The sequence below is a fragment of the Symphalangus syndactylus genome, chromosome 7 (genome assembly GCF_028878055.3).
Source record: "Symphalangus syndactylus isolate Jambi chromosome 7, NHGRI_mSymSyn1-v2.1_pri, whole genome shotgun sequence".
NCBI lineage: Eukaryota > Metazoa > Chordata > Mammalia > Primates > Hylobatidae > Symphalangus > Symphalangus syndactylus.
The window spans coordinates 90998573-91016433 of NC_072429.2; positions in this window are offsets into that span (position 1 = coordinate 90998573).

A 17861-nucleotide genomic window follows, 5' to 3' on the forward strand; every position below is an offset into this window, starting at 1 on the left:
GAGTCACCACTGAAGAACTTATCCATGTAACTGTGAGCTAGTGTGTGTGTGTGTGTGTGTGTGTGTTCTTTACCACATATATTACCCATCTATTCATAGACTAAACTTGGGTGACTTTAGTAAAGAATAAATAAGCATTGGAATACATTAGGTTCCTAAATTCTTCTCTTAAGAAGGAAGCAGTAAATATTGTTTATTGAAGGAATGAAGAATTAAACCACCATAATAAATGAAAAAAATAGGAATAAAATAAATAAATGAGACAGTAAGCTCTGATGGAATGGCTGAAAGAGGGATGTCACCTTTTAGCCAAAGTGCTTGCCTTGTCATCTCACCCAGAACCAGGGTCACAACACTTTTGGACAAGAAAGCATATTGCCTAACAGATTAACACAGAAATAAAGGGATCTGCTAAGTCACCGAAATGCAAAGTAAAGCGCATACACTAAAATGGAGAGATTTGTTTCCCTGACTCCTGGCAGCAAGGTCAGGCATTTCCTTTGCTAATAGCCAGTGAACCAATGAATGACATACCATTAATGGATGTCTTAAGTTATGGGAAGGAATCAGGTTACCCAAATGAATGTTCTTTCAATGCACTAAAAGGAAATGATCGGCAACCTAGAACTAGAAGAGCTTTTACATTAAAGAGTTTCCTTTACATCTTGAAATGTGCACCACTAGTTTAGTTAAAAGGAAATGAAGGATGACTAAACTCCTAAAGGAAAAGGAAGTAGTGTGTTCTTGGTGACAAGTTGGGGCAAATCTTCATTCATGACTGGTGGCCAGGTCCCCCACTCTAGAAACAAATAGAATTCTAAAATAAAAGTGTTAATTGCTGTTAAGATAGAGAATGGTGAGTGAAGAGTGATGGAGATCTAGTGTCAGTTCAGTTATATATGTTCTTATATATGTCAGTGAAAAGATACCACAATTTGCCTAAAGAAAAAGGCAAGAATTTGGTTTCTTGGGTTTCTGCATGCTTGGTATTATCATAACACAGCTAGACTAGAAGGGTAAAGCTATAGAAACTCCCAGGGGTTGGAAAGGGATTTCTGACCTTCACATAGGATTTCTCGGTTCACTGGATATGTGATATTATTGTGGGATTTTCTCTTAACCCTTAAGTACCTATCTCTTTTGTAGGCACAATAAAACTCATGAGAGCTATAACTGGGTACACAAAGGCCAATTTGTCATACCATTTAATCACAACAGGGTTCTCATTGTGAAGCATCAGGTCACTATCCCTTTGTCAATTCCTTTAGCTGATAGAAAGCGAAAAATACCTTTGAGGTGGCTATTTATTGCACTATAGGCTAATAGTACTTGTCCTTCTTTGATAAGTAACAACTCGCTTCTGGGGTCATTGTTTCATCTTTCTCCATGTCCTGTACTGCTGATTCAAGTATAGTAATACTGACTTCAAAGGGAGCTTAATAGTGCATGGAGAAAGACAGGAAACATGGCGGGAATATTTAAGAGAGGACTTTACAAGGTCAGTTTTCCTTTTTGCAATGTCCTTATGAGCATCTCAAACTATTTTTTTCCTTTCTATTTTCAGGAACCAATGGATATTTGGCCCATTTCTTATCCACAACCCCCATTAAAGTCATTAAAATGTTTCATTTAAATTCTACAGACAATACAATTAATACATGGGTTCTTCTGTTCTGTGTATGCAATTCATATTACCTTGCTTAGAAGCGCTCTCACCAGTGCCCTGTGGATGAAATCAGAATTTTGATTCCAACTTATATCACCTTCCTTGGGCATAAATACATTTGAGAAGAAGATGAAAACCAGAAATCAAAATGTTGCTTTTCTTGATACAGCACCAAATTCAGTACCCTCCCTGAGGCTTCTTGTAGTCATCCCCTCTCCTCCAAATTTGCTAATGTGATCATGTTGATAAAGAGTGAATAGATTTAAGTTCTTATTTTCCTTTGAGTTTTAGCATAAAGTGCTCCTAAAAACATATCTTATTTATATAAAATGGGCATGCATGCATACACAATCTCTACCTATGCCAAAGCATTTTCTTTATTATAATGAGATGTATCTTTCTGGATTTTCTGCACAATCAGACTGTAATTAAGCATAGGAGGCTGCAGGTAAGTGCATGAGATGCATGTTTAATTAAAAGAGAAAATTCTGGTTAAGTATCAATTTGTATGACATTCAATTTACAAGAATTTAGAAAGCTACTCTTTCTTATGTATTTCCTTTTATATGTGTGTATGTATTTACACACATGTATGTTTTCACACTGAAATCATATTCTCATTTCATATGCTAGAGTTGCTGCCACATTTACTGCCCCCATCCAAGAAAATGTTGATATCTATATTGAAAATCTCCATGAAAAATAAAATGCTTGCATAAATTCATGTAGGGCAAATAAAAAAAGCAGCCAGGACCCAGCAGGCTGAGTCAATGTATAGCTTGCATATGGAAACCATGACATGATTGTTTACTCACTGGTTTAATGATATTCACTTTCTCCTAATGGCAACGTGGAAAATGTGAGTACCAGATGCTGCGCCCAGAGCACAGAAGAGAGAACAGAGAAGGTCTAGAGTAAGGAATTTATCCTGACACCATAATGTAGTGTAACTCTTCAGTTTATTAACGCGGTGTTTTTTTTAGGAAAAAAATGCTTTGATGTCTGCGGCTTAAATTTCCATATTTTTATAACAGTTCAGCAACAAATTTACATATTTCCTGGAATCTGCAGATATAAAAGCGGTAAAACACTCCAGGCATTATTAGACAGTAGATTATAACCCATTACTATTGTTTCAATTAGCAATGTAAAAGTGACCTGCAGTGTTCAGATGACCCACTAATGGATTTAAACGCTTTCAAATATTAATGCAGGTTTTCTAAAGATGAATCCCAAACCCATTATTCCTGGAACAACTATGAGCTGAAAAGCTGGCAATGATTGTGCATTATGTGGAAAGGCTCATGGTTAATTAAATGAATACCTAGCATTACACTATTCACTTTAGTGCTACAAAATTATTTCCCATTGATTTTTACATTCTGAGTCTGTGATTCAATTTACTTCTGCAATTTGTGTTGCCGTGTCAATAAAAGAGAACTGCTTGAAGATGGAAGCATTAGAGACTGATAAATACATTAAGATCCAATGAAAACTGCAGTTTTCCTATTGTTTTCCTCTATTGAAATATCATTTTTAGCAGCACTTTGTTATGTATTATTAATACAATTTTTGTTTGCTTCCATCTGCTCTCCTCTCCCCTTTTCTATTCAGGAACTGGAATGTTAGTGATTGCTTGAGGGTGAGTAGCTAATTTTTCAGTAACAATTTCTCTCACTATCAAGAACAAAAGCACCATCAACACAAATCTGCTATTTCGTGTTAAATGAACTAGAAGGCCAGATTCTTCATCAAAGACAGTGTGGGGAGTTACTGTGTGTGGGTGTGTTTTAATTTCAAGGAGCAAATGACACTCCTGTCTGTTAAGCCATGAAAGCCAAAAAATATTAAATAGTTCTAACCCTATTATACAATTTATACAATATAATCTGATATATTTATAATGTGCATATTTTATTCAAAAATTATATTACACATTATACAATTGAATCCACATGTGCCTTTTCTCTTTGCAACCTCCCTTGACTCAGTACTGTAAAAGTCCAAAATTGTAAGTTGAGATTTGCTGTAACATTTTTTTTCAAAATTTTGCAAACTTCAGCTTCATAGTTTTCAGTGTCTAAAGAAATCTTATGTGCTATTTTCATGTGATTTAGACTCATAATGCAGGAGGTGTTTGGTATATATTGTAAATTTAATATTTCCTGAGAAAAGTTGGTTTACCAGTCAAATACAGCAATCAATATTGTCTATCTAGTTCATTGGAGTTTATGGTGCCCAAACTGTCTCCATGAAGATGCTCATTAGATCTCAACTTACCCCATGTTTAAATTTGTCTGTACTGTCTTTAGAGAACATGGGTAATCAAATCTTAACTAAGCTGTTACGTTCATCTCTGAAGGAGTCCCCTTCCATTGTCTACAATCTTCTCACAAAACCCATCTTCAAGACACTAGTTTTTATATTGATCTGAGTTGCTGATTAGAGTTTGACCATTGATAGGCTATAGAGCCTACAACATAGAAAAATTTACAATGAAGATCATTTCACAAATAGTTTTAAGAAAAGAGCATCCTATAGACATGAAATAATCAAAATAATACAAGTGACCAATAAATATAATAAAAGTTTTACTTCCCTATAAATTAATGAATGCTGATTTAAAGAAATTAGCTGCATTTTGCATATAAAATTGTCAAAGTGGAGAAGAGAGCATAGTATAATATTTAATATTGGTGACAGAATATATATATATATACACATATACATATATACATATATATATCACTGGTGGGATGTACAGAGATGCAACTTTTCTAAAGTAGTTTGGACATAAAGTAGTTTTAAATTTTGTAAATTTTTTATACCCTTCCACTCTAAAATTCTACTTTTTGGAATTTAAGCTCAAGAAAAAATTATAAATGTGTATAAACATTTAGTTATATAAATTGTTCATCTAGACCTTACTTCAAGTGTCATTTATGAGAATAAAAAATTTGAAAGCATTCTAATTGTTTAAAATGAGGAATATGGTAATAAATTATGGTACTTAGTATAATTAAGTATTATTAAAGGATGTAAAATAATGTACAACAATATTTAATGACATGGAAATATACTTAGATTATATTGTTCATTGAATAAGACACATTTCACACACACACATACACACACACACACTTGCTCACTCACTCACAGGTAACCAAACATTGTAGAATGTGTACTATGGCGTCTTATTTGGTATTTAATGTTAGAATAATTTTGAAGTTATCCCAAGGGATTTAAATTATAGTTTTAAATCATTTTTATATAAAAAGGTAACTCCTCTTTATTCTAGAGCAATTCGAAATGCTTTGAAATAAAACAAAGAAAACCTACTTATTCGAAAATCCATATGAAGATATATAGAAAGAGAAGGTGGACTGGAAGGATATATAAGAAAATGTTAACAGAATTGTAACTGGTATGTTGTAAGTTATTATTTTCTTGTATTTGTAAACATTTATACAAATAATATGGATAATCTATTTTTAGTAGTTAAAAATATGATTGAGAAATCTTATTTAGTTATCCTACACAAAAACCAAGAGGAAAGAAATCCTTGTAACTCTTATAGATGGAACGGTGGGACAATTAGAAACAACCACATACCTGTCAACTAGGAACAACTGGTGTAGCTGTCAAAAAAAGTGTATTAGCATCCTCACTCTCTGAGTTACTAGCTGGGGGACCCTAGGCAACTCACTTAACTTCTCTGAGCTTCAGTTTCTTCTAAATATACCTATGTCTCTTAAAAGGGAAATGGTCAAATGCGAAAAGAAAATTCCTGGCTTTGTTACATTGGAATGTTGAGAGGTAGTGAGTTCTGAGACGGCTGCACATGCTCTTAAATACTGCCCGTTTCTCACCCCTGTTCCAGTCCCATGCTTAACTAACTGTCCCAAGTTGTATATGCTTAAAAACCAATATGACTTTTACCTTGCGACATTTGCTTCAAAGGATTTTCTGTTATTCAAATGAAATACATCTTTTCAGAAAGAGCAGAACAATTAGTAATCAAGCCATGTTCATAACACTTCGTCCCCAGTAATTAGTAAAACATCGTCATTGGAGTTGTGGCCTTTGCCTGAGCTCCAAGAGAGCACGGCCCACCCAAGTTGTGTTCTACTCGCCACTGTAACCCCTATGTCTGCACATAGTAGGTTCGTATCACCAAACACATTGATGTGACACATCCAAATGACAGTTTCAAGATTTATGCTCTGCATTTTGATGAAAATTTTTCATCTCTTTGTAGCAAAATTGAAATGTCACTAATACATGATTATATAATGCTTTGCTTATTATTTAGCTACTAAATAAAAATTGTATAATATGAGAAGAACAAGAACAGTTTATGCTTTTAGGAACCTGGGGCTCACGTTCAGTAACCAAGAACTAGCTCATTCCTTTCTCAAAGGCCCTATCACATGCTCTCATCCCCCTCCTCCATCTCATAAGTCAAAGTTGCACAGCTTGGAACTGGCTCCCGGCTTGCACCCCTCAGGCAGTGCCTGAAGTGTGGCTGGCTGGTGAAGATGGCCAAGAGTAGGCCGTTGGGCACAGAGCACTCTTTATTAGGTCACTGGGGAAGGAGATTTTTTTTTTAAAAAAGATTTCTTTATAATAGAACTGTTCAGCATCCAGACAGTAATTCAGTAATCACTGTGGCTGAAGGTAGACTCTAAGGATAAACACACTTTCTAGAATCTGGCTTGGGTTCATCAGATTTGCACTGAGAACCAGACTGGCTGGTTCTCAGTGCAACACATTTACAGGAGAAACAATTTTAGGCTTTTAGTACCTCAGTATGCTCATCCTCAAAATGGGACTATTTACAACATATAAATGTATATAAATCCTGAGACTATTATGAAGATGAAATTAGTTAATATAGAAAGAGCACGTTAAGCAGTGAAAGTACAGGGCAGGTTCTTAAATATTAGTTCCTACTAATTACAATGATTACTACTTAACTGCTCCCGCTGAAGGTCTGACCAACATTTCGAGAGGCTTTGTCTGAGGTGAGACAGAGCAAACTGGAGTCTCTCTAAGCTGAGTAGTAAAGTGAGAAAATGGCTCAGATTATTAAAGCCATGAAGATACTGGACTAAAATTCCTTTACAAATTCCTTCATTCTTTATTTGGTAGGTACAAACCTGGCTATAAATATTCAGAAGGCATAGTTTTATAGCTGAAAGAAAACTTAACAGGGTAGTTCAGCTTAGTTTAGTCTTCCATTGCAGGGTAGAATGAATTGCTAAGTGATAGCCAGCCCGCTGCAGGGTTAAAACGTTCTCTTGCCTCCCAGCCCTGGACTCGCTCTACTGTATCTATTTCTCTTAATGGCTTAGAAGAGACTATCTTTAAATTAGACCAAACAACAACAGCAAAAAAAGGAAACAAAATAAAACAAAAGACTGCAGCTCTCTTAAGTCTTAGGGCATTAAAAGAGACTTTTTTTGGCAGTATTGTATTTTATAAATCACCTTATGTATTGGATCACACACACACACACACACACACACACACACCTTCTTAATTATTAACCAATAGGCCTCTAGATCTCTAGATCCAGGGCTTACAAATACATTTTTTACAGGAAAATTCAAGATCCCACATGTAACTGCCTTTTCAGCAGTGTTTTGCAGAGGAATGACCAGAATGATACTAGAGCCTGCGAAACTTGCATCCAGGGTATGGATTGGCTGCATAGCAACTGTGTTGTCCCCAGGTTCTAGGAAGCACTGGTGGAGGACCTCATTGTCTGCTGCAATATAAAAGGAACACTTGATCAGAGCATGTCACTCTCATTCATTTTGAAAACAACATGCAGAGTTAAATGGATCCAGTGCTGAAGTATGCAGCTCTCCATGCTGTAGAAGGGAGCACTGTCAGTCGATGAAAATTCTAAACTGATAGTTTAGGAAGGTGTCAGAAATTGTACTTTCCACAAGTTAACTTACCAGAGAATATGGCACTCTTCACAATTGACCAAAATTTACATGACATTAATTCTGTTTACGTGTTTACCTATGCTATCTTTACTTGCACTATTACCTTGTTTGATCCACAAACAGATAATAAGATAGAAACATTAGAATAACTACACCATAAGTAACGAGGGGAAAATAGTTTGATGAAAATAGAGTGAAATCATTAAAAAAAGAGCATTTCATAATGACATAGACAAAAAGCACATTTGAACATGCATTTTCTTTTGAACATTTTTTCAAATTTGATGATATTCATTTTATTTGAAGTTATCTAAGATTAACTTATACCAAGAGAAAAAAATTATCTGTGTTATATCATAAAAGCTACAAAATCTAATTAGATAGTAGAAATTTGATAGAAATTATTATACCCATAAAGAATTAGAACATAATAAATAGAACAGATTTTAGGAACTTACTATCTAAGGTAGGTAGTGCATACATTATTCAGCTATGTGAAAGTCATCTAGAGAAATATTTATTCAGTAGTGAACTAAATTAGGTTACTGAAGATTATTAAGGTCACTATAAAGACATTAAACCATGGAGAGGAAGGGGAAAATTTCTGAAAATACAATCAATGGAATGTAAAGTGTCTGAAATCCACAAAGAACAGAATATGTGTTTGTCAGACATGTTGGATATACTTTTGAATTGTTATATAAATCGCTTCGTTTTTCAAAAGCATTAGGAAATACATTTTACATAATATGATCAGAAAAGGAAAACTGCATTTTGTGCAAAGCTTCATGTGAATTCATTTTCTTTGTTATGGCTTAACTAGCCCCAGCTTCTCACCTCTAATCATAACAGACTCCTTCTGGTTTAATTATGTTTCAAGTTCTGAAGATGAGTTAACCACTTACACAGGGAATTTGACTTCATTGATCAGTGAAAGAATAAGAAGTCTATGTTTTGATCGGCCATTTAACTGACCAACATATTGGCTTCTTAAGATGGTTCTTTTTCAGTCATCCTACTGAAGTGCCCAACATACAGACAGGATGCAAGAGGATCCCCTCAGATACTACAAAACAAATAGAATTATAAGTTGGTTTTTCATTAAATGCATAGCAGAGAGGCTGAGAACTGAAACAGAGAGGACTTCCACTCCACTGAAAGAAATTGTACCTTTAGAGACCAAATGGTGAAGAAAATTGCTAGAAAGAGCAGGACAATTTAACCTGAAGCTTGACTGCACATCCTATCCTTTTGTCCAGCTAAAAAAATCAATTTCTCAGTTTACCCTGACAATTTTAATTGTAGGGCTGACTATATCACAGAAGAGCAAACATAAGATTAGATCTGAAAATATGTCATTTATTTTGGCAATCAAATAACAATGAAACTATTAAAATATAACACTCCTTCCACTTATCTGTTGAACATGTGTTCTTAACAGATTCTGAAATACATGTTCACCATACACACACATAATATAGTTTCTTACAAAAAGTAATTGAAAAACTAAACGTTCATTGTCTAAATATCAAGGTTCTGGGAAAGTACTACTGACTTTTACATTGTGTTTTATGACATTCTTTCCTATTTTGAGGCTATAAAAAAGCAGATTTTATACTCATTATTATTGTCGTTTTTAGATTCTAAAAATATTAAACCAAGAGCAATGATGTTTAGGCATGAAAGAGCTTGCTACTGGATCATCACTCTTCAGAACTGTAAATTTTGGTGCTAGCACACCAACATGGCACATGTATACATATGTAACAAACCTGCACGTTATGCACATGTACCCTAAAACTTAAAGTATAATAAAAAAAATTTTGGTGCTAGCTTGAATTAGCTCTATGAAGTTAACCAATGTCTATTCTCAATACCCATTTTCCAGTATAAGATTTGCTGGACACTATTTCAAGTTTCCAAGTTCCTAGTTTTCAATGAGAAAAGACAACTTTCTGTGATCAGTAATGTGACATATTACTAAATGTAACCAAAACAACTTGCCTATCTTTAAAATGAAAATCATAAAGAAATGGAGGGTTTCAAATAGACAAGGAAAACCAAAAGATAGCAACATGATTCTTAAAGGAATCACTTGTATTTGAAAATGAAATTATGCAAAGACTATGGAAATATTAAGTCCACAGTCATATTATATACGTATATGTATACCTTAGTGAGATTCCACTAAAATTCTGTGAGCTGAAATTCACCGTAGGTAAGAAAAACTAAAAGTGTTATTCTACCGGACCTTACCTTCCTTGGAGCTCAGTGTATCTGATGTAATAAATTCACACTTTTCTGTGTTAAATTTGTTCATACAATAGAAGCTCATAAAAAAGAATATAGACTAAAGAGTAAGTTGCATAATGAGGTTTAATCTATGTAAAATACGTCCCAGAAGAAATGTCCTTTACTTTGATTATATCCCTTGAAACAAGATCCCCTGCTGGAAACCACAATAAATGAGAGCTTGGGAAAAAACTCATCTGGCAGGCAAGCTTGCCTTTTAAAACAAAAGTTCACCAAGCCCACCAAGTCCATGATCCTGGGATGGGCTTAATTAATGTCAATGAAATCTCCAAGGTTTCCTGAGGATTAAAGGGAAAATAAATCTCTCTGGATTCTCCATGCCTTCCTCTCTGAGATACTCAAGATTGAAGACACACACACACACACACACACACACACCACCTGTGCATGTGTGCACATATTACACCCATATGCACACATGTGCACACACATTCAGGTGCACATATATAGAAGTAGGTGTCTATTTCATTATGCAATGCTCTTTTTAAAAATTTAATTTTTTCAGGGTAGGTTCACATGTCACTTTACTATAATTCTCAACATGGCTCTAGATTGTCAACAGCTATATTGTCTCTTGTCATCAGAATGATTTAGCATATTTCTCGGAGTGGACATAATAACATTTCTGTATTGCCTTTCTATTCTGTCATTGACTCATATTTTTATTAAATGCACAGTGATGCTCTGTCAAGCTCAACGGAAAAGACATACCTGAATAGAATCTTCAGTTATTTTTCATTAAAATTTTATTTCATGTGAAATAATTCCTCATTGAATTAAAAGGGCTTTTTTTTTTTTTTCCAACTGTGCAGTCTATTTTATTTCACTCAGAGTCAATGAGATTCTGGGCCTGATTACACATCCTTTTATCAGAAACAAATTAATACCAATGCCAATAAAATATTTAATTTTATTTTATATTGGTTATGTATAAAGAAACTTACCAAGAGCATGTTCACAGATCATAGCAACCATGTTGTCCCCCAAAAATGAAAGAAGAGGCTACAGATCGGCTTTCATTAATACCTAAATATAATATATAGCTAATGCTGATTCCCTGGCCTGGAAGTCGCAATTCCACCCTGTAAATAACACATGTGACTTTCAGCGTGAAACACACACACGCAACACATATAAAATACACAATTTTCAGAACTGTTAAGCTGCTGTACCACACCCAGGAAAACGATTATATTCACTCCCCATCCACATCCAAAAACAGTGATTATTTTTATGAAATTTTTTTTATGAAAATTCTCTTTCAGTTGTTCTTCTCCTACCTTTCCAATTATGCCAGCCACATCATTTTGAGCCTCTGAGTCTCTTTAAAAGTTTTGTTATGCAGACTTCAATTTTCTAAACATCTCAGAAATACACAAGTGGTCTTAACAAATATAGTGCGACTGCCGTGTGGTTTCGTGTTGCTTTTGTAGTTTCTAAGACACTCTAGCATTATTTAATTAGCTAAAATTTCTTCTCTCTTGAGAAATGGAAACTCAATGAAATGTCAACAATGCTGTCAGTCTGCTTCAGGCTAAACTCATTACACAAAAACTAAAGGTAAAAATAGTACAAGGCAGAATTCTTTGTCATAATTTTGAGGCCCACACCTTATGCCAATGAAATCCATATGTGATTCAATGAAAATGCTAAATTGGGAAGAGTAGCTAATAAATTATCTCAACCGAGGCAATAATTGATCAGTCCTCGCATAGAAATTTATCTAATTAGCCAAACAACATATCAAGTTCTGCCGAGGATTATCTGAGTGCTACATTTGTTGCATGATGAACCCTTGCTTTTCAGTTCTGATACGGCCGAGAAATGCTCTGTGCTGCTCTTTATTCCTAAAATAAATCCTTTTCCCCTGAGAAAGAAAAAAAATATCATTGTCTTTTTAAGCGAAGTACAGCCAAGAACTGAACAAAAATGCCTCATTTTATCTGAATTATCATGAAGGGTTCGGGATCCATGGGCTCATTACTAAGGATAATAAAATTTGGCATTTTCTATTGTCTGAGGGTTTATAAAGGCTAAATTTCTTGATTTATTTAAATAGATGATAGGAAAGAGCAAACTACAAAAACAAGTGCTATATACTGAAGGCATGTGAATTACCTCCTTCCCAAGGATAATGCAAATTAGAAGTACGTAAAGCTTTGTCTGCACCTGGGATCTTTAATGAGGATAAAGAAAAATCAGACAGAGATTCTCCTGGGGAAAGAGAGGATCGTTATTTGAATAACCTGCAGTGAATTCTAATCAATGCGACGTGACTTTGAAAATGAATGTGGTCTTTCAACCTGCTGTACTTGAGTTGTAATATTAATCATAACTCCATGGTACAGTAAAGCTTATGACAAATGCTTATCCAGTGGACTCAGAAAAAGACTGGCTTGGGTGTGCCAAGGAGAAATGGAACCATGAAAATACAAAGGCTCTTCTCTTTTCCTCCCTGCTAGCCCATTTATTGGCTAGTGTATTCTGTTATCTTTCTTTGATTATCTCTAAAGAGGCTGATGCAAATTGCATGTCATAACTGTAATTGTTTTCTTTTCTTCAAAGGTGACATTTTACATGTAGCTTATTTCCTGACACAGTCTTGGGAGTGTTATTTAACATTAAATTATATCAGGAAACTGGTGTGCCAATCTGCTAAGGATGCATTAAATAGCACAGCAAACCACTGCAACACAGGAGGGAATTTCAGCTCTGCCCTGTTAGAGCACTGCATTCTTTATAAGTGCATCCTGGACCTAAAGAAGGATGAGCATACACATGGCAGATTTCCTGGAACATTAGATAGAAAAGTGATGCTGACTTAAATAATATTTATTTAAAAAAATCAGCTATCAAGTATTTTCTGACTTAAAAAAATGTAATTAGTTTTTGACAAGTTGACATTAAAAGGCTTACAGCAGTGGCACATAATGCATTAAAGCTAAACTCTCAAAAATCACATGAGGAAGGAAGAAGATGATAAAATAAACATCTTACAATAATTTAAATAATCTTTTGTCAGGAAGTAATTCCAGGGAAAGGAGAGGAGTGGCATATTTGTATTGGCCTAATGGAAATAGTGTTTAGTAATCAGAGCTGTTTGCCTGATCATTGTTGTTGCTGTAATGTTCTGAGGTGAACTACAAATGGTGCAACACAGACAGGTCATTCAGCATGTGCCATTATTTTGTGATGACTCTTGTTCATAAGGCAAAACAGAAGTTAATTCTTCAAGTGTATATTCCCATAGGAGAGTGGTTTCTAGATTTCAGGTGTGAAGTAAAAGGGAATGCTAGATTCTACTCACAAATCTGAAGGCAGCCAAAGTAGACAGATGCACTTCAAAATTTCACTTGTTTTGTAGAATTTAAGAACAAGAGGCTATGTAAGATATCATGTATTTCATCTCCTGCTTCAATGCTGCCATCAAATCATCATGGACACACAGATGGAATATATGTTGCAGATAAATGGAATGTGTGCATATGTGTATACATATATATGCACACACATGTATATGTAAATATATATGAGACAGATATGAAATATATATGGAAAGTATACTTGAAATATAAATAGTCAAGTATTTCGTCTGAGTCCACAGGCTTGAGAAACAGGAGAGCCAATAAGTCCCCCTGTAAGTCTCTCCTATAAAAACAGAGTGTAAATTCCAGTTCAATGGCAGGAGATCAACATATGATCAACATTTCAATATGTGTACATATATATATATATATATATATGTACACATATATATTCAGGTATATACACGAATTTGTACACATATATAGGTATGGAATGTACCAATTTAAATACATATCTGTAGATATAATGTAGATAGTTAGAACACTGAACTTGACGTCACAATCAATCATCATGGTCCTCATATATTGTCCTTAATGTATTTTTTAAGTGTCATTTTGATGATCTTTTACTGACCGTTTTATTCCTAACCAACATTATCGAATGTGAATTATCATGACTTGTTTCACATGTGATTGTAAACTTCCAGCCCTAATGCCGAGGATGTCCAACATTTTTTGTCTCTTCCAAGGTGTTAAGAAGATAGAACACTGTATGTGTTACACACTAATTTTATCCCCATTTTAGAGATGAGAATTCAGGGTTGTGACGGTTAATTTTGTATGTTAACTTGACTGAGCCATGAGATGCCCAGATATTAGGTTAAATGTTATTTCTGGGTAAGTCTGTAAGGATACTTCTGGACAAGCTTAGCATTTGAATCATAGCCTAAGTAAAGCAATCAGCCCAGATTGTCTGCTCTAATATGGGTGTGCATCATCCTGTCTGTTGAGGCCTTGAATACAAAATTCAGAGAATGAGAAAATGCGCATGAGCACTCTCTCTCTATCTGACCTCTTGAACTAGATGTTGACCACCTGCCATTGAACTGGAATTTACACTCTGTCCTCGGAGGAGAGACTTACAGGAGACTTACTGACTCTCCTGTTTCTCAGGCCTTTGGACTCAAACCAGAACTACATCACTGACTCTCCTGGGTCTCCAGATCTCAATCTCTCTCTCTTTTCTCATCTGCCTATATATCTATCATCTATCTATCTATCTATCTATCTATCTATCTATCTATCATCTATCTATCTATTATCTACCTATCTATCATCTATCTCTATCAATCTGTTTGTTTATCCTATCTATCTATCTATCATCTATCTATCTATCTATCTATCATCTATCACCCTAAATCGATTTATTTATCTAATCTCCTGTTGGTTCTGTTTCTCTGAGGACTCTGACTAATAGAAGGATCTTAGGAAGGTTGTGTTAATTTCTCAATTTAATCCAAGTTGTAAGTGGCAGAACTGAAAATAAAATCTATACTTCTAATATTAACTCATGATTCTTTCAAAAAACAAATTTATTGAGTTATAATCTGCATCCTATCAAATTCATGCATAAATGTACAATTCAATGATTATTAGTAAACATACTGAGTTGTGCATCAATCATCATAATCCAGTTTTAGAAATTTATTCTCCCCAGTAAGATCCCTCATGCCTGTTTACAGTTAATCTCTGTTCCTACCCTTAGCCCTAGGCAACCACTAATCTATTTCTGTGTCTATAGGTTTTACTTTTCTAGATGTTTCATGTAAATGGAATGGTGTAATATAAAGTCTTTTGTGTCTAGCTTCTTCCACTTAGTATAATGTTTCTGAGACCCCTCTCTGTTGTTGCCTCATGCTTTTTATAATGCATTTGTCTACTCTTCACTCTGCTCACTGCTTCTGCTCTATTTTGAGCTGTTTCTATTTTGATCTCAACTTAGGATGGGAAACAAAGAGATGCACTGTAGCATGGTGAAAAAAAAAAAAAAACACTAGCATTGAAAGGAAGAAGATCTGGGTTTGGAGTCTATGAGCAAGGCAATTCTATCTCTCAACTACTTCACCTGCAAAATCTTGTTTACTGGAAAGACAAAATGAGATAAGGCCCAAAATGGTACTTACAAAACCACATAAATAGTATAGTAGTTTATTAATATTGTGTTTATTACAGCATGAAGAGGTAAATGAGTCAACTTTTCAAAATATAAGAATCTCTTTATACTCAAGGAATTCTAGATCTAGTGTGAGAAAGTTTGATTAACATAGTCTTTTTTTTTTTTTTTGAGACTAAGTTTTGCTCTTGCTGCCCAGGCTGGAGTACAATGGCCCTATCTCGGCTTACTGCAACTTCCATCTCCCAGGTTCAAGCGATTCTCTTGCCTCAGCCTCCCAAGTAGCTGGGATTACAGACATGCGCCACCACGCCCAGTTAATTTTGTATTTTTAGTAGAGACAGGGTTTCTCCGTGTTGGTCAGGCTGGTCTCAAACTCCCGACCTCAGGTGATCCGCCCACCTCAGCCTCCCAAAGTGCTGGGACTACAAGTGTGAGCCACCACGCCCGGCTGATTAACATAGTCTTAACAGTGATCTAAACTCCTTCAGTTCAGGTCACCATTCCCTAATGTAAACCCAAGTTCATGTTTATATGCCACAAGTGGTAGGTTTTTATTACGTACAACTTATAAACCACTCCTGAATTCTATTCAAGGTAGCCCATAGTAGTGGCCACCAGTCCCAAATGGCGGAAACTGCAAAAGAATCACCTGTGACGTCTTTTGAAAATGAAGATTCCTCGACAGACAAGGATTGCAGCTTAAAAACCTTCATTTTAAATAATTCTGAAAATGATTCATTTCTATCCTAAAATTGAGAACCAAGCTTGAGTGAAAATGGTTCTCAGGTATATTACCTAAAGTCAATGTAATGATATTAGAGCATTCTAGAATCACACCACAAATTCCCATTGTGCAGAGGCTGCTGTTGGCCTCCAATATCCATTCTTCTTTCTTTCAGCACTATTATCCCAGAATTTTAGCTGAGCTCATGATTACCCAGCATCCCTTGCTGCTGGCTATGATCATGTAACTAACTGCTAGCCAATGACATTTGAACAGAAGTGATGCATGCCATTTCTGGCTCATATTCGTAAAAGTAAGGGGTTTACTTTCCATTCATTTACTTTTCCTTCTTCCAAGGAGCTAAACTATGAATAGGGTGAGCCATCCATGACTGTGTAGATAAAGACAACATTAGTGAATTGCAAAGCATCAAGATAGCAGTTTGGGTATTAAACTCATGGATTGCCTCCCAGCTCGGATTCTTAAGTGAGATAAGTAAACTTTTATTTTGTATAAATTATTGTTATTCTTTCCTCTGCTAAATAATTAAACTGATATCTTCACCAATATGCTAACTAAAAGGCATTCACTATTCAGAAAACTCAAGTAGCTTTTGAATGTCTCAGTTGCTAAGTTTGTTTCTTTTCTGGACATATTTACTTTACAATGGTTAAGACCTTGTCTTTCTGACATTCTGTTCAATTTGAGGAGCCTGAAGATTTGGTCAGAGGAGCACTGTAACAAAAGCTTATAGATGAGGTAGAGAATCAAGAATTTAGAGATTTACATTTGGTCTTGTATGTAAATCTGGACCAAATGTAGGGATTTACATTTGGTCTTATATGTTTTAGGTTTGATAAGTTTGACATCATTGGTATGAATGAGTGGAGGGCAGGTGACCAGTATTAGTCATCTTGGATTTTTCCAGAGAACCTGGCACACGTTAAGTGATCAAAAATATTTGCTGATTTACTCTGAGCAAAAGACTCCTGTGCAACACGAGTGCTAACATAATGAAATTTGTAGGCTTTCCCATAGATAAGGCACAGTGGGGCTATTTTCTTTAAAAGGGACTAGTAGGCAGGTGGAATAGGTAATTGCTGAGTTCCTTTTAGCTTTAAAAGAAAGACAGCTCGTGGCTGTCTCCCTTTTCCAACATCCACTGCTGATTCTCTACTACCCTACATAAAGCATACAAAACATCAGTACTCTCCAAAAATGCACGCAGTTCACTCTCTTTCCAGCTTAATTTGCTCTAAACGTACCTGAATTCTCCTTGCATTTTCCTGACTTTACATTCTGCTCTACCTGTTTCCTCTGCTTGGAGACATATCTTCCTATCAAATTCCCATCCACTCTGCATAACTGAATGCCCTTCAGTGTTATGTGAATACACAGATCTCTTGAAGGCAGGGGAGGTAAATAGCCTTGACAGTTCCTGGAAGTCATTCTAATAGATTTTGAAAGGTGATCTCTCACTGAAGAGATCCCATACATTACAACTCCATGTCAGAAACCAGAGCAGAAGATACTTGCTGACGAGAGAGTTATTTCCAAATTCCGGGTTCCTGACGACTGGCCAGAGGGTCAAAGTGGACCAAGATCAGAGCTGGCTCCTGGCATAGCCCTTTCCTGATGGCTGCTTCTATTTATAGGCACTATCACCAAAACACATCCTAAATGTTTCCCATCATCTCTACCATATTTGGATACCACTTAC